This window comes from Thalassophryne amazonica, chromosome 14, assembly GCF_902500255.1.
Source record: "Thalassophryne amazonica chromosome 14, fThaAma1.1, whole genome shotgun sequence".
In the NCBI taxonomy this organism is placed as follows: Eukaryota; Metazoa; Chordata; class Actinopteri; order Batrachoidiformes; family Batrachoididae; genus Thalassophryne; species Thalassophryne amazonica.
The window spans coordinates 5,589,295-5,609,245 of NC_047116.1; positions in this window are offsets into that span (position 1 = coordinate 5,589,295).

The window sequence follows — 19,951 nt, forward strand, 5'->3', positions numbered from 1 at the left end:
ACACACACACACAAAACCCCACACACGTAAGAATCATGGAGCCAGGTCCACACTACAGAACACACACACACAAAACCTCACACAAGCAGGAATCGTGGAGCCAGGTCCACATGACAGAACACACACAAACAAAACCTCACACGCGCAGGAAGCGTGGAGCCAGGTCCACACTACAGAACACACACACACATACACACACACAAAACCCCACACACGTAGGAATCGTGGAGCCAGGTCCACACAACAGAACACACACAGACACAAAACCTCATTCACACAGGAAGTGTAGGTCCAGTTCCACACTACAGAACACACACACAAAACCTCACACACATAGGAAGCATGGAGCCAGGTCCACACGACAGAACACACACACAAAACCCCACACATGCAGGAAGCGTGGAGCCAGGTCCAGACAATAGAACACACACACACAAAACCCCACACATGTAGGAAGCATGGAGCCAGGTCCACACAACAGAACACACACACACACACACAAAACCCCACACACACAGGAATCGGGGAGCCAGGTCCACACTACAGAACACACACACACAAAACCTCACACACACAGGAATCGTGGAGCCCGGTCCTCATGACAGAACACACACACAAAACCTCAGACACGCAGGAAGCGTGGAGCCAGGTCCACGCGACAGAACACACACACACAAAACCTCACACACATAGGAAGTGTGGAGCCAGGTACACACGACAGAACACACACAAAACCCCACACACATAGGAAGCGTGGAGCCAGGTCCACACAACAGAAGACACACACAAAACCCCACACACGGCGGAAGCGTGGAGCCAGGTCCACATGACAGAACACACACACAAAACCTCACACACGTAGGAAGCATGGAGCCTGGTCCACACGACAGAACACACACAGACATAAAACCGCAGACACTGTGGAAGGGTGGAGCCAGGTCCACACGACAGAACACACACACACAAAACCTCACACACGCAGGAAGCATGGAGCCAGGTCCACACGACAGAACACACACACACAATACCGCAGACACTGAGGAAGCGTGGAGCCAGGTCCACACGACAGAACACACACACACACACACACACACACACACACACACACACACACACACACACACACACACACACACACACACACACACACACACACACACACACACAAAACCCCACACATGTAAGAATCGTGGAGCCAGGTCCACACTACAGAACATACACACACAAAACTTCACACACGCAGGAATCGTGGAGCCAGGTCCACATGACAGAACACACACACACACACACACATACACACAAAACCCCACACACGTAGGAATCGTGGAGCCAGGTCCACACGACAAAACACACACACACGCACACACACACACACAAAATCCCACACACGTAAGAATCATGGCGCCAGGTCCACACTACAGAACACACACACACAAAACCTCACACACACAGGAATCGTGGAGCCAGGTCCACATGACAGAACACACACAAACAAAACCTCACACGCGCAGGAAGCGTGGAGCCAGGTCCACACTACAGAACACACACACACATACACACACACAAAACCCCACACACGTAGGAATCGTGGAGCCAGGTCCACACAACAGAATACACACACACACACAACCTCATTCACACAGGAAGTGTAGGTCGAGTTCCACACTACAGAACACACACACAAAACCTCACACACATAGGAAGCATGGAGCCAGGTCAATCAATCAATCAATTTTTTTTATATAGCGCCAAATCACAACAAACAGTTGCCCCAAGGCGCTTTATATTGTAAGGCAAGGCCATACAATAATTATGTAAAACCCCAACGGTCAAAACGACCCCCTGTGAGCAAGCACTTGGCTACAGTGGGAAGGAAAAACTCACTTTTAACAGGAAGAAACCTCCAGCAGAACCAGGCTCAGGGAGGGGCAGTCTTCTGCTGGGACTGGTTGGGGCTGAGGGAGAGAACCAGGAAAAAGACATGCTGTGGAGGGGAGCAGAGATCGATCACTAATGATTAAATGCAGAGTGGTGCATACAGAGCAAAAAGAGAAAGAAACAGTGCATCATGGGAACCCCCCAGCAGTCTACGTCTATAGCAGCATAACTAAGGGATGGTTCAGGGTCACCTGATCCAGCCCTAGCTATAAGCTTTAGCAAAAAGTAAAGTTTTAAGCCTAATCTTAAAAGTAGAGAGGGTGTCTGTCTCCCTGATCTGAATTGGGAGCTGGTTCCACAGGAGAGGAGCCTGAAAGCTGAAGGCTCTGCCTCCCATTCAGGTCCACACGACAGAACACACACAGAAAACCCCACACATGTAGGAAGCGTGGAGCCAGGTCCACACAATAGAACACACACACACAAAACCCCACACACGTAGGAAGCATGGAGCCAGGTCCACACGACAGAACACACACACACACACACACACACACAAAACCCCACACACATAGGAATCGTGGAGCCAGGTCCACACTACAGAACATACACACACAAAACCTCACACACACAGGAATCGTGGAGCCCGGTCCTCATGACAGAGCACACACACACAAAACCTCAGACACGCAGGAAGCGTGGAGCCAGGTCCACGCGACAGAACACACACACACAAAACCTCACACACATAGGAAGTGTGGAGCCAGGTACACACGACAGAAGACACACACAAAACCCCACACACGGAGGAAGCGTGGAGCCAGGTCCACATGACAGAACACACACACAAAACCTCACACACGTAGGAAGCGTGGAGCCAACTCCACACGACAGAACACACACAGACATAAAACCGCAGACACTGTGGATGCGTGGAGCCAGGTCCACACGACAGAACACACACACACACAAAACCTCACACATGCAGGAAGCATGGAGCCAGGTCCACACAACAGAACACACACACACAAAACCCCACACACGTAAGAATCGTGGAGCCATGTCTACACGACAGAACACACACACAAAACCCCACACGTAAGAATCGTGGAGCCAAATCCACACGACAAAACACACACACACACACACACACACACACACACAAAACCCCACACACGTAAGAATCGTGGAGCCAGATCCACACTACAGAACACACACACACAAAACCTCACACATGTAGGAAGCGTGGAGCCAGGTCCACACGACAGAACACACACACACAATACCGCAGACACTGAGGAAGCATGGAGCCAGGTCCACACGACAGAACACACACACACACACACACACACACACACACACACACACACACAAAACCCCACACATGTAAGAATCATGGAGCCAGGTCCACACTACAGAACATACACACACAAAACTTCACACACGCAGGAATCATGGAGCCAGGTCCACATGACAGAACACACACAAACAAAACCTCACACATGCATGAAGCGTGGAGCCAGGTCCACACGACAGAACACACACACAAAACCTCACACACGTAGGAAGCGTGGAGCCAGGTCCACATGACAGAACACACACACAAAACCTCACACACGTAGGAAGCGTGGAGCCAGGTCCACACGACAGAACACACACAGACATAAAACCGCAGACACTGTGGAAGCGTGGAGCCAGGTCCACACGACAGAACACACACACACAAAACCTCACACATGCAGGAAGCATGGAGCCAGGTCCACACAACAGAACACACACACACAAAACCACACACACGTAGGAATCGTGGAGCCAGGTCTACACGACAGAACACACACACACACAAAACCCCACACACGTAAGAATCGTGGAGCCAAATCCACATGACAAAACACACACACACACACACACAAAACCCCACACACGTAAGAATCGTGGAGCCAGATCCACACTACAGAACACACACACACAAAACCTCACACACGTAGGAAGCGTGGAGCCAGGTCCACACGACAGAGCACACACACAATACCGCAGACACTGAGGAAGCGTGGAGCCAGGTCCACACGACAGAACACACACACGCACACACACACACAAAACCCCACACATGTAAGAATCGTGGAGCCAGGTCCACACTACAGAACATACACACACAAAACTTCACACACGCAGGAATCGTGGAGCCAGGTCTACATGACAGAACACACACAAACAAAACCTCACACATGCAGGAAGCGTGGAGCCAGGTCCACACGACAGAACACACACACAAAACCTCACACACGCAGGAAGCGTGGAGCCAGGTCCACACTACAGAACACACACACAAACCCTCAGTCATGCAGGAAGCGTGGAGCCAGGTCCACACTACAGAACACACACACACACACAAACCCTCACACACATAGGAAGCGTGGAGCCAGTTCCACACTACAGAACACACACACAAAACCTCACACACATAGGAAGCGTGGAGCCAGGTCCACTCGACAGAACACACACACAAAACCCCACACATGTAGGAAGCGTGGAGCCAGGTCCACACAAAAGAACACACACACACAAAACCCCACACACGTAGGAATCGTGGAGCCAGGTCCACGCTACAGAACACAAACACACAAAACCTCACACACACAGGAATCGTGGAGCCAGGTCCTCATGACAGAACACACACACACACAAAACCTCACACACGTAGGAAGCATGGAGCCAGGTCCACACGACAGAACACACACACACAAAACCGCAGACACTGAGGAAGCCTGGAGCCAGGTCCACACGACAGAACACACACACACACACACAAAACCCCACACACGTAGTAATTGTGGAGCCAGGTCTACATGACAGAACACACACACACACAAAACCTCACACATGCAGGAATCGTGGAGCCAAGTCCACATGACAGAACACACACACACACACACAAAACGTAACACACGCAGGGATCGTGGAGCCAGGTCCACACGACAGAACACACACACACACACACACAAAACGTAACACACGCAGGGATCGTGGAGCCAGGTCCACACGACAGAACACACACACACAAAACCTCACACATGCAGGAAGCGTGGAGCCAGGTCCACACACACACACACACACACACACACACACACACACACACACACACACACACAGAGAGAAAACCCCACACACGTAGGAATCATGGAGCCAGGTCCACACTACAGAACACAAACACACAAAACCTCACACACACAGGAATCGTGGAGCCAGGTCCTCATGACAGAACACACACACACAAAACCTCACACACTTAGGAAGCGTGGAGCCAGGTCCACACGACAGAACACACACACACAAAACCTCACACACACAGGAATCGTGGAGCCAGGTCCACACTACAGAACACAAACACACAAAACCTCACACACACAGGAATCGTGGAGCCAGGTCCTCATGACAGAACACACACACACAAAACCTCACACACTTAGGAAGCGTGGAGCCAGGTCCACACGACAGAACACTCACACACAAAACCTCACTCATACAGGAAGCGTGGAGCCAGGTCCAAACGACAGAACACACACACACACAAAACCTCACACACGCAGGAAGCATGGAGCCAGGTCTACACGACGGAACACACACACACAAAACCTCAGTCATGCAGGAAGCGTGGAGCCAGTTCCACACTACAGAACACACACACAAAACCTCACACACATAGGAAGCGTGGAGCCAGGTCCACACGACAGAACACACACACAAATCCCCACACATGTAGGACGCGTGGAGCCATGTCCACACAACAGAACACACACACACAAAACCCCACACACGTAGGATGCATGGAGCCAGGTCCACACGACAGAACACACACACACAAAACCTCACACACACACAGGAATCGTGGAGCCAGGTCCACACTACAGAACACAAACACAAAACCTCACACACACAGGAATCGTGGAGCCAGGTCCTCATGACAGAACACACACACACAAAACCTCACACACACAGGAATCGTGGAGCCAGGTCCACACTACAGAACACAAACACACAAAACCTCACACACACAGGAATCGTGGAGCCAGGTCCTCATGACAGAACACACACACACAAAACCTCTCACACTTAGGAAGCGTGGAGCCAGGTCCACACGACAGAACACTCACACACAAAACCTCACTCATACAGGAAGCGTGGAGCCAGGTCCAAACGACAGAACACACACACACACAAAACCTCACACACGCAGGAAGCGTGGAGCCAGGTCAACATGACAGAACACACACACAGAAAACTTCAGACACGGAGGAAGTGTGGAGCCAGGTCCACATGACAGAACACTCACACACAAAACCTCACTCACGCAGGAAGCGTGGAGCCAGGTCCAAACGACAGAACACACACACACAAAACCGCAGACATGGAGGAAGCGTGGAGCCAGGTCCACATGACAGAACACACCTGCAGGAACTCAGACAGGCAGCAGGGAGGCTGACACACGCTCTCACATACACCCGAACAGACACTGCAGAAAAACCCATGATCAGACATCAAGATATTATCATTATTATGTTTATATAGTAGAACAATCAAACACAATAAACATTTTAGAAGTTTTTCATATTTATTGTAAAGTGACCCGGACCTGGATAAGTGGCTGAAAATGAATGAATGAATTAATATTTATTGCACTTCAACTGTTCACTATATTTCACTTCAATACGTCTAAAATTCAGTGATGCTCGTTCACATGTACATTCTTGCCTTTTATCTCAGTGAGGGGAAAATAATGTCTGAATTTCCAGTTTAAAAATGTTAATGATGCATGTGTGTCTGTGTTGTTTGTGTGTGTGCGAATGTGTGTGTTTGTGTGGAAACTCTTCATTAGTCTTCATTAGCCAATCACCATCACTCATGTGGTTGCCCCCCCCCCAAAAGAAAAGCTCAGCTGAGAGTCTGCGGATGAAAACGACTTCAATGAGCTTAATTATAGTAATGTGCTGCATAAGTAACGACAACGGTGTTGTAATGCTGGAAACATTAATTAGTTACATTAACCATTACTGAAAACAAATTAACACATTAGTAACAGTGTCTTTTATGGCTTTTGTTGTTGTTGTTGTTGTTTTTTTTAACCGCATTATTTCCATCAATGGTGGTTGCCATTCAGGACTCAAGGCGATTCCATAGAGGTCACCAGCACATGCTCCCTGACCTGACCTGACCCCACTTATTTAGATTTTATCAAACTGATCTTACGCTGTAATACTGTAGATACAGAACCTCCTGATGGGACAAAAACAATATAATTGGACCAAAATATCATTTTTTTTTTATCTTCCTTTTCAGTTTAATGGCAGTCTGATTGCAGAGTGAACATTTGATTCTGTCACAAAACTTAAAATCAGAGGATTAAAAACAGACTTTCATGGTTCCTTAAAAAACTGCTCATTCCCTTTAACATCAAATCTGGTACATTTAAAAAAAAAATCACTATTGAGTAAAAATATAAAATACAAAATTATTGAAAGCATGAGAACTCACCATTTTAATATGTCAAGGTTGTTGTCTTGAGGGCCCCTTCACACATAGTACAAATAAGTTCAACTCAGGGTGACTCACGGCGACACAACTCGTATGAGCGAACCACTAAACATCGCGCCACCAGGCAGGTGTGCACGATCCCGGTGTGACAGGTCATGCATATGATGGTGTCTTTTGAGCAGGAACACAGTGTGAGCAGCTGCAGCACTCACACTGTGCTCCATGGGACGAGCTGCACCACATCGTGCTGCTGATGTGGAGGAAAATAAAATAAAAACTAGCTGTATAATTAGTGAATATCATTGGGTTAACCCTGGTTACATAAAAAGAAAAAAAATACCACAGGATTCAAACCCACACACTCTGATTACCAGATGGAAACTTTACCACTGTCCTACAATCACTGTCTTGTAACAGGACAATGAAATGGTTAAAATCAATAAGCAGATAAATGCATTTTCTAAAAAATGAAAAAAAAAAAAAGCACTGCGATAATTGACAAACATTGTTTGGTATGGCATATTTCTGCTGATACGTGACTGAAAGTGGCGTATTTGTCATACTGTTGGCTTGTCCTGGTCGTGTGGCGCACTGCTCCCAGCCCTCATGGCCCGACACGTGTGTCCTGTCAGACGTGACATTCAGATCACCTGCTGCGTGTCCAAACAGACTGACAGCCCGTTTCTCCTCCCATCGCAAAAGCGATATATGTTTTTATGTATTTCCACACAAGTGCACACACATATATGCACGTGTCTGTCAAAACACGGGATGTGTGCTGCAGCTGTGATGTCCACAACCAGAGATGTCCCAACAGCTGTGGGGTAGCCAGTCACGCCCCCTGTCTGTTCGGTGCACAGACCAAGATGTCACTCTGTGATCAGATGAGAGATGCCTTGCCTGAAGGGGGAACCACACACACAGATGTGTTGGTGGGGGGAAGCAGGGGAGAGCGCGCAAAACACATGCACACATGTTGTGGCGGTGAGCCGACACTCTGGCACACCACATGTGCACTCGGTAACTTCACAGTCGTGGGGCACTTAGACAAATTTCACTGCCAGCACGACAGTGATCATCTGCTGACTGTTCTTGTGTTAATAGTGCAAATGGCTGCACATTTTCTAAGTGCCAAAATATGGTGTTAGATGTTCTTGTGTGTCACCTAAAATTTGGCCGATACCTGCCGTGAGAGGGTTTGATGGCCTCTCACAACGCACACTCTGTCTTTCAGCCACTGGTGTGCGCAGGCAGTTGTAGCAACAGGTGTACAAGGCAGCTGCAATTTTATGTTTTGCACACAATTCCTGCTTCATGCGCACTTTATGCACAAATCGACCAAATTTGTATGTAAAGAGGTCCTTAGACATGTGAGGTGTTAATAGTGGAACATTTTCAAGTCAAAGTTAATCCCTCATTAAAGCTACAGTGTGTAGTATTTATGGCTTTTGATTAGCATAAATAGAATATAGCATTCATAGCCTTCTGTTCAGAGAAGGAATAGCAGCATGAATCCCTGATGCCAAAGAAATAAAAAAGTCACTAAATCTTACATGCTGCAGTTTTATGTACAGTAAGGCGCTAGTAGTTTTTTTTTCTCTACTGGAAAAGTGCTGAGATGGTGCTCAGCAACATCTCATCTCAGCACTTTCAAAAATACTCCTTGTGGGTTGTTTTATGATGATGATGATAACCAGCTAACATTGGGCTTATAATCAGTGATTAATACAGTGATTAAAAGTACTCACCCTCAGCAAGAACCAATCATCTGTCCAATCTGCTGTCAGAGGGGAGGTTTAGTTTGTTTGGTCTCAACTGTGACAGATTATGTGTGACATATCAGCTGATTGTTGAAACCGGCCACAGAAGTGCCACCTTTCACAGCTTCACCTTCACAGTGACAAGTTTTGCTTTGTCTGATTGGTTGCCTAAAAAGGTGCCGCCGTGATGTAACACGTTTTCTGAAAAAGCTGAAGAATTTTGAACTTACAAACACTCAGTGTAACTGCAGAAAAAAGCAGAGTGCTCTGAAAAAAAAAAAGATGTCTGTTACAGCATCCTTTCCGGAAGCTGCTGCATGCAGCCTCATAGTACGGCAGCCCTGAAGGTTTTCAGAAATCACAATAGCGTTTATATCAAAACAAATGCATTTATAAAAACATGTCTATTTCAGAAAACGTAGCTTTTGATGAAAACATGTCTATTTCAGAAAATGTAGCTTTAGATGAAAACAGTCAATATTTCAGAAAATGTAGCTTTTGATGAAAACGTCAATATTTCAGAAATGTAGCTTTTGATGAAAACATGTATATTTCAGAAAATGTAGCTTTTGATGAGAACATGTCAATATTTCAGAAAACGTAGATTTTGATGAGAACATGTCAATATTTCAGAAAACGTAGCTTTTGATGAAAACATGTCAATTTCAGAAAATGTAGCTTTTGATGAAAACATGTCAAAATTTCAGAAAACGTAGCTTTTGATGAAAACATGTCAAAATTTCAGAAAATGTAGCTTTTGATGAGAACATGTCAATATTTCAGAAAACGTAGCTTTTGATGAAAACATGTCAATTTCAGAAAATGTAGCTTTAGATGAAAACATGTCAATATTTCAGAAATTGTAGCTTTTGATGAAAACATGTCAATATTTCAGAAATGTAGCTTTTGATGAAAACATGTCTATTTCAGAAAATGTAGCTTTTGATGAAAACATGTCAATATTTCAGAAAATGTAGCTTTTGATGAAAACATGTCAATATTTCAGAAAATTTAGCTTTTGATGAAAACATGTCAATATTTCAGAAAATGTAACTTTTGATGAAAACATGTCTATTTCAGAAAACGTAGCTTTTGATGAAAACATGTCTATTTCAGAAAATGTAGCTTTTGATGAAAACATGTCAATATTTCAGAAAATGTAGCTTTTGATGAAAACATGTCAATATTTCAGAAATGTAGCTTTTGATGAAAACATGTCTATTTCAGAAAATGTAGCTTTTGATGAAAACATATCAATATTTCAGAAAATGCAGCTTTTGATGAAAACATGTCATTATTTCAGAAAACGCAGCTTTTGCTGAAAACATGTCAATATTTCAGAAAATGTAGCTTTTGATGAAAACATGTCAATATTTCAGAAAATGTAGCTTTTGATGAGAACATGTCAATATTTCAGAAAACGTAGCTTTTGATGAAAACATGTCAATTTCAGAAAATGTAGCTTTAGATGAAAACATGTCAATATTTCAGAAAATGTAGCTTTTGATGAAAACATGTCAATATTTCAGAAAATGTAGCTTTTGATGAAAACATGTCAATATTTCAGAAATGTAGCTTTTGATGAAAACATGTCTATTTCAGAAAATGTAGCTTTTGATGAAAACATGTCAATATTTCAGAAAATGTAGCTTTAGATGAAAACATGTCAATATTTCAGAAAATGTAGCTTTTGATGAAAACATGTCAATATTTCAGAAAATGTAGCTTTTGATGAAAACATGTCCATTTCAGAAAACGCAGCTTTTGATGAAAACGTCAATATTTCAGAAAACGTAGCTTTTGCTGAGTACATGTCTATTTCAGAAAATGTAGCTTTTCATGAAAACATCAATATTTCAGAAAACGTAGCTTTTGATGAAAACATGTCTGTTTCAGAAAATGTAGCTTTTCATGAAAAGATCAATATTTCAGAAAATGTAGCTTTTGATGAAAACATGTCTATTTCAGAAAATGTAGCTTTTGATGAAAACATGTCAATATTTCAGAAAACGTAGCTTTTGATGAAAACATGTCTATTTCAGAAAATGTAGCTTTAGATGAAAACAGTCAATATTTCAGAAAATGTAGCTTTTGATGAAAACATGTCAATATTTCAGAAATGTAGCTTTTGATGAAAACATGTCTATTTCAGAAAATGTAGCTTTTGATGAAAACATGTCAATATTTCAGAAAATGTAGCTTTTGATGAGAACATGTCAATATTTCAGAAAATGTAGCTTTTGATGAAAACATGTCAATTTCAGAAAATGTAGTTTTTGATGAAAACATGTCAATATTTCAGAAAACGTAGCTTTTGATGAAAACATGTCTATTTCAGAAAATGTAGCTTTTGATGAAAACATGTCAATATTTCAGAAAATGTAGCTTTTGATGAAAACATATCAATATTTCAGAAAATGTAGCTTTTGATGAAAACATGTCTATTTCAGAAAACATAGCTTTTGATGAAAACATGTCAATTTCAGAAAATGTAGCTTTTCATGAAAACATCAATATTTCAGAAAACGTAGCTTTTGATGAAAACATGTCTATTTCAGAAAATGTAGCTTTTGCTGAGAACATGTCTATTTCAGAAAATGTAGCTTTTGATGAAAACATGTCAATATTTCAGAAAATGTAGCTTTTGATGAAAACATGTCTATTTCAGAAAACATAGCTTTTGATGAAAACATGTCTATTTCAGAAAACATAGCTTTTGATGAAAACATGTCTATTTCAGAAAATGTAGCTTTTCATGAAAACATCAATATTTCAGAAAATGTAGCTTTTGATGAAAACATGTCTATTTCAGAAAATGTAGCTTTTCATGAAAACATCAATATTTCAGAAAACGTAGCTTTTGATGAAAACATGTCTATTTCAGAAAACGTAGCTTTTCATGAAAACATGTCTGTTTCAGAAAATGTAACTTTTCATGAAAAGATCAATATTTCAGAAAACGTAGCTTTTGATGAAAACATGTCTATTTCAGAAAATGTAGCTTTTGATGAGAACATGTCAATATTTCAGAAAACGTAGCTTTTGATGAAAACATGTCAATTTCAGAAAATGTAGCTTTAGATGAAAACATGTCAATATTTCAGAATTGTAGCTTTTGATGAAAACATGTCTATTTCAGAAAATGTAGCTTTTGATGAAAACATGTCAATATTTCAGAAAGTGTAGCTTTTGATGAAAACATGTCAATATTTCAGAAAGTGTAGCTTTTGATGAAAACATGTCAATATTTCAGAAAATGTAGCTTTTGATGAAAACATGTCAATATTTCAGAAAATGTAGCTTTTGATGAAAACATGTCAATATTTCAGAAAATGTAGCTTTTGATGAAAACATGTCTATTTCAGAAAATGTAGCTTTTGATGAAAACATATCAATATTTCAGAAAATGTAGCTTTTGATGAAAACATATCAATATTTCAGAAAATGCAGCTTTTGATGAAAACATGTCATTATTTCAGAAAACGCAGCTTTTGATGAAAACGTCAATATTTCAGAAAACGTAGCTTTTGCTGAGAACATGTCTATTTCAGAAAATGTAGCTTTTGATGAAAACATGTCAATATTTCAGAAAATGTAGCTTTTGATGAAAACATGTCTATTTCAGAAAACATAGCTTTTGATGAAAACATGTCTATTTCAGAAAATGTAGCTTTTGATGAAAACATGTCTATTTCAGAAAACTTAGCTTTTGATGAAAACATGTCTATTTCAGAAAATGTAGCTTTTCATGAAAACATCAATATTTCAGAAAACGTAGCTTTTGATGAAAACATGTCTATTTCAGAAAACGTAGCTTTTGATGAAAACATGTCAATATTTCAGAAAATGTAGCTTTTGATGAAAACATGTCTATTTCATAAAACATAGCTTTTGATGAAAACATGTCTATTTCAGAAAACGTAGCTTTTGATGAAAACATGTCTATTTCATAAAACGTAGCTTTTGATGAAAATGTCAATATTTCAGAAAATGTAGCTTTTGATGAAAACATGTCTAATTCAGAAAATGTAGCTTTTGATGAAAACATGTCTAATTCAGAAAATGTAGCTTTTGATGAAAACATGTCTATTTCAGATAACATAGCTTTTGATGAAAACATGTCTATTTCAGAAAATGTAGCTTTTGATGAAAACATGTCTATTTCAGAAAATGTAGCTTTTGATGAAAACATGTCTATTTCAGAAAATGTAGCTTTTGATGAAAACATGTCTATTTCAGAAAATGTAGCTTTTGATGAAAACGTCTATTTCAGAAAATGTAGCTTTTGATGAAAACATGTCTATTTCAGAAAACGTAGCTTTTGATGAAAACATGTCTATTTCAGAAAACGTAGCTTTTGATGAAAACATGTCAATATTTCAGAAAATGTAGCTTTTGATGAAAACATGTCTATTTCATAAAAAGTAGCTTTTGATGAAAACATGTCTATTTCAGAAAATGTAGCTTTTGATGAAAATATCAATATTTCAGAAAATGTAGCTTTTGATGAAAACATGTCAATATTTCAGAAAACGTAGCTTTTGATGAAAACATGTCTATATCAGAAAATGTAGCTTTTAATGAAAATGTCAATATTTCAGAAAATGTAGCTTTTGATGAAAACATGTCAATATTTCAGAAAACGTAGCTTTTGATGAAAACATGTCAATATTTCAGAAAACGTAGCTTTTGATGAAAACATGTCTATTTCAGAAAATGTAGCTTTTCATGAAAACATCAATATTTCAGAAAACGTAGCTTTTGATGAAAACATGTCTATTTCAGAAAATGTAGCTTTTCATGAAAACATGTCTATTTCAGAAAATGTAGCTTTTGATGAAAACATCAATATTTCAGAAAACCTAGCTTTTCATGAAAACATATCTATTTCAGAAAATGTAGCTTTTGATGAAAACATGTCAATATTTCAGAAAACGTAGCTTTTGATGAAAACATGTCTATTTCAGAAAAGGTAGCTTTTGATGAAAACATGTCAATATTTCAGAAAACGTAGCTTTTGATGAAAACATGTCAATATTTCAGAAAATGTAGCTTTTGATGAAAACATGTCTATTTCAGAAAACTTAGCTTTTGATGAAAACGTCAATATTTCAGAAAATGTAACTTTTGAAGAAAACATGTCTATTTCAGAAAATGTAGCTTTTGATGAAAACATGTCTATTTCAGAAAACGTAGCATTTGATGAAAACGTCAATATTTCAGAAAATGTAGCTTTTGATGAAAACATGTCAATATTTCAGAAAATGTAGCTTTTGATGAAAACATGTCTATTTCAGAAAACATAGCTTTTGATGAAAACATGTCTATTTCAGAAAATGTAGCTTTTCATGAAAACATCAATATTTCAGAAAACTTAGCTTTTGATGAAAACATGTCTATTTCAGAAAATGTAGCTTTTCATGAAAACATCAATATTTCAGAAAACGTAGCTTTTGATGAAAACATGTCTATTTCAGAAAACGTAGCTTTTGATGAAAACATGTCAATATTTCAGAAAATGTAGCTTTTGATGAAAACATGTCTATTTCATAAAACATAGCTTTTGATGAAAACATGTCTATTTCAGAAAACGTAGCTTTTGATGAAAACATGTCTATTTCATAAAACGTAGCTTTTGATGAAAATGTCAATATTTCAGAAAATGTAGCTTTTGATGAAAACATGTCTAATTCAGAAAATGTAGCTTTTGATGAAAACATGTCTAATTCAGAAAATGTAGCTTTTGATGAAAACATGTCTATTTCAGATAACATAGCTTTTGATGAAAACATGTCTATTTCAGAAAATGTAGCTTTTGATGAAAACATGTCTATTTCAGAAAATGTAGCTTTTGATGAAAACATGTCTATTTCAGAAAATGTAGCTTTTGATGAAAACATGTCTATTTCAGAAAATGTAGCTTTTGATGAAAACGTCTATTTCAGAAAATGTAGCTTTTGATGAAAACATGTCTATTTCAGAAAACGTAGCTTTTGATGAAAACATGTCTATTTCAGAAAACGTAGCTTTTGATGAAAACATGTCAATATTTCAGAAAATGTAGCTTTTGATGAAAACATGTCTATTTCATAAAAAGTAGCTTTTGATGAAAACATGTCTATTTCAGAAAATGTAGCTTTTGATGAAAATATCAATATTTCAGAAAATGTAGCTTTTGATGAAAACATGTCAATATTTCAGAAAACGTAGCTTTTGATGAAAACATGTCTATTTCAGAAAATGTAGCTTTTCATGAAAACATCAATATTTCAGAAAACGTAGCTTTTGATGAAAACATGTCTATTTCAGAAAATGTAGCTTTTCATGAAAACATGTCTATTTCAGAAAATGTAGCTTTTGATGAAAACATCAATATTTCAGAAAACCTAGCTTTTCATGAAAACATATCTATTTCAGAAAATGTAGCTTTTGATGAAAACATGTCAATATTTCAGAAAACGTAGCTTTTGATGAAAACATGTCTATTTCAGAAAAGGTAGCTTTTGATGAAAACATGTCAATATTTCAGAAAACGTAGCTTTTGATGAAAACATGTCAATATTTCAGAAAATGTAGCTTTTGATGAAAACATGTCTATTTCAGAAAACTTAGCTTTTGATGAAAACGTCAATATTTCAGAAAATGTAACTTTTGAAGAAAACATGTCTATTTCAGAAAATGTAGCTTTTGATGAAAACATGTCTTTTTCAGAAAACGTAGCATTTGATGAAAACGTCAATATTTCAGAAAATGTAGCTTTTGATGAAAACATGTCTATTTCAGAAAACGTAGCTTTTGATGAAAACATGTCTATTTCAGAAAACGTAGCTTTTGATGAAAACATGTCTATTTCAGAAAATGTAGCTTTTCATGAAAACATCAATATTTCAGAAAATGTAGCTTTTGATGAAAACATGTCTATTTCAGAAAACGTAGCTTTTGATGAAAACATCAATATGTCAGAAAATGTAGCTTTTGATGAAAACATATCTATTTCAGAAAACATAGCTTTTGATGAAAACATGTCAATTTCAGAAAATGTAGCTTTTGATGAAAACATCAATATTTCAGAAAACGTAGCTTTTGATGAAAACATGTCAATATTTCAGAAAACGTAGCTTTTGATGAGAACATGTCAATATTTCAGAAAATGTAGCTTTAGATGAAAACATGTCAATATTTCAGAAAATGTAGCTTTTGATGAAAACATGTCAATATTTCAGAATTGTAGCTTTTGATGAAAACATGTCTATTTCAGAAAATGTAGCTTTTGATGAAAACATGTCAATATTTCAGAAAATGTAGCTTTTGATGAAAACATGTCAATATTTCAGAAAATGTAGCTTTTGATGAAAACATGTCTATTTCAGAAAACGTAGCTTTTGATGAAAATGTCAATTTTTCAGAAAATGTAACTTTTGATGAAAACATGTCTATTTCAGAAAACGTAGCTTTAGATGAAAACATGTCTATTTCAGAAAATGTAGCTTTAGATGAAAACATGTCAATATTTCAGAAAATGTAGCTTTTGATGAAAACATGTCAATATTTCAGAAAATGTAGCTTTTGATGAAAACATGTCAATATTTCAGAAAATGTAGCTTTTGATGAAAACATATCAATATTTCAGAAAATGTAGCTTTTGATGAAAACATATCAATATTTCAGAAAATGCAGCTTTTGATGAAAACATATCAATATTTCAGAAAATGCAGCTTTTGATGAAAACATGTCATTATTTCAGAAAACGCAGCTTTTGATGAAAACGTCAATATTTCAGAAAACGTAGCTTTTGCTGAGAACATGTCTATTTCAGAAAATGTAGCTTTTGATGAAAACATGTCAATATTTCAGAAAATGTAGCTTTTGATGAAAACATGTCTATTTCAGAAAACATAGCTTTTGATGAAAACATGTCTATTTCAGAAAATGTAGCTTTTCATGAAAACATCAATATTTCAGAAAACGTAGCTTTTGATGAAAACATGTCTATTTCAGAAAATGTAGCTTTTCATGAAAACATCAATATTTCAGAAAACGTAGCTTTTGATGAAAACATGTCTATTTCAGAAAACGTAGCTTTTCATGAAAACATGTCTGTTTCAGAAAATGTAGCTTTTCATGAAAAGATCAATATTTCAGAAAACGTAGCTTTTGATGAAAACATGTCTATTTCAGAAAATGTAGCTTTTGATGAGAACATGTCAATATTTCAGAAAACATAGCTTTTGATGAAAACATGTCAATTTCAGAAAATGTAGCTTTAGATGAAAACATGTCAATATTTCAGAATTGTAGCTTTTGATGAAAACATGTCTATTTCAGAAAATGTAGCTTTTGATGAAAACATGTCAATATTTCAGAAAATGTAGCTTTTGATGAAAACATGTCAATATTTCAGAAAATGTAGCTTTTGATGAAAACATGTCTATTTCAGAAAATGTAGCTTTTGATGAAAACATATCAATATTTCAGAAAACGCAGCTTTTGATGAAAACATGTCATTATTTCAGAAAACGCAGCTTTTGATGAAAACGTCAATATTTCAGAAAACGTAGCTTTTGCTGAGAACATGTCTATTTCAGAAAATGTAGCTTTTGATGAAAACATGTCAATATTTCAGAAAATGTAGCTTTTGATGAAAACATGTCTATTTCAGAAAACATAGCTTTTGATGAAAACATGTCTATTTCAGAAAATGTAGCTTTTGATGAAAACATGTCTATTTCAGAAAACATAGCTTTTGATGAAAACATGTCTATTTCATAAAACGTAGCTTTTGATGAAAACATGTCAATATTTCAGAAAATGTAGCTTTTGATGAAAACATGTCAATATTTCAGAAAATGTAGCTTTTGATGAAAACATGTCTATTTCATAAAACGTAGCTTTTGATGAAAACATGTCTATTTCAGAAAATGTAGCTTTTGATGAAAATGTCAATATTTCAGAAAATGTAGCTTTTGATGAAAACATGTCTATTTCAGAAAATGTAGCTTTTGATGAAAACATGTCTATTTCAGAAAATGTAGCTTTTGATGAAAACATGTCTAATTCAGAAAATGTAGCTTTTGATGAAAACATGTCTAATTCAGAAAATGTAGCTTTTGATGAAAACATGTCTATTTCAGATAACATAGCTTTTGATGAAAACATGTCTATTTCAGAAAATGTAGCTTTTGATGAAAACATGTCTATTTCAGAAAATGTAGCTTTTGATGAAAACATGTCTATTTCAGAAAATGTAGCTTTTGATGAAAACATGTCTATTTCAGAAAACGTAGCTTTTGATGAAAACATGTCTATTTCAGAAAACGTAGCTTTTGATGAAAACATGTCTATTTCAGAAAACGTAGCTTTTGATGAAAACATGTCAATATTTCAGAAAATGTAGCTTTTGATGAAAACATGTCTATTTCATAAAACGTAGCTTTTGATGAAAACATGTCTATTTCAGAAAATGTAGCTTTTGATGAAAATGTCAATATTTCAGAAAATGTAGCTTTTGATGAAAACATGTCAATATTTCAGAAAATGTAGCTTTTGATGAAAACATGTCAATATTTCAGAAAATGTAGCTTTTAATGAAAATGTCAATATTTCAGAAAACGTAGCTTTTGATGAAAACATGTCAATATTTCAGAAAACGTAGCTTTTGATGAAAACATGTCTATTTCAGAAAATGTAGCTTTTCATGAAAACATGTCTATTTCAGAAAACGTAGCTTTTGATGAAAACATGTCTATTTCAGAAAATGTAGCTTTTGATGAAAACATGTCTATTTCAGAAAACGTAGCTTTTGATGAAAACATGTCTATTTCAGAAAACGTAGCTTTTGATGAAAACATGTCAATATTTCAGAAAATGTAGCTTTTGATGAAAACATGTCAATATTTCAGAAAATGTAGCTTTTGATGAAAACATGTCTATTTCAGAAAACGTAGCTTTTGATGAAAACATGTCTATTTCAGAAAAGGTAGCTTTTGATGAAAACATGTCTATTTCAGAAAAGGTAGCTTTTGATGAAAACATGTCAAGATTTCAGAAAACGTAGCTTTTGATGAAAACATGTCTATTTCAGAAAATGTAGCTTTTGATGAAAACATGTCAATATTTCAGAAAATGTAGCTTTTGATGAAAACATGTCTATTTCAGAAAACTTAGCTTTTGATGAAAACATGTCAATATTTCAGAAAATGTAACTTTTGAAGAAAACATGTCTATTTCAGAAAATGTAGCTTTTGATGAAAACATGTCTATTTCAGAAAACGTAGCATTTGATGAAAACGTCAATATTTCAGAAAATGTAGCTTTTGATGAAAACATGTCTATTTCAGAAAATGTAGCTTTTTTCTTTTCTTTCTTTTTAATATTTATTTCATTCATTTAAAAGAAAAACAGAAAAGCAAAAAACAAAAGCACCACAATACCAGAATGAAAAGGAGCAGAAAGAAGAACAAGTCTTATGATTTCTGCCCCTTTTAACAATACAATCTTTCAATATACAGCATCATAGTCAACATTATTTAACAGATTGCATTTCTTTAACTTGTCACATACCACTGACCCATTTCATAATTATGACCAGAAATTAATAGATTACATCACTGACAGGTTACATTTAAACTTAAGACACTCCAAACATTATTAACAGTTTACTTTTTTTTTTTTTTTTTGACTTTCTTGCAGCCCACTGACTTACTTCATAGTTTCATACTTACTTAATACATCTAATTTAATATGTTTTTTAAATAATTTAAGCGACCTTAATTCTTTAATTT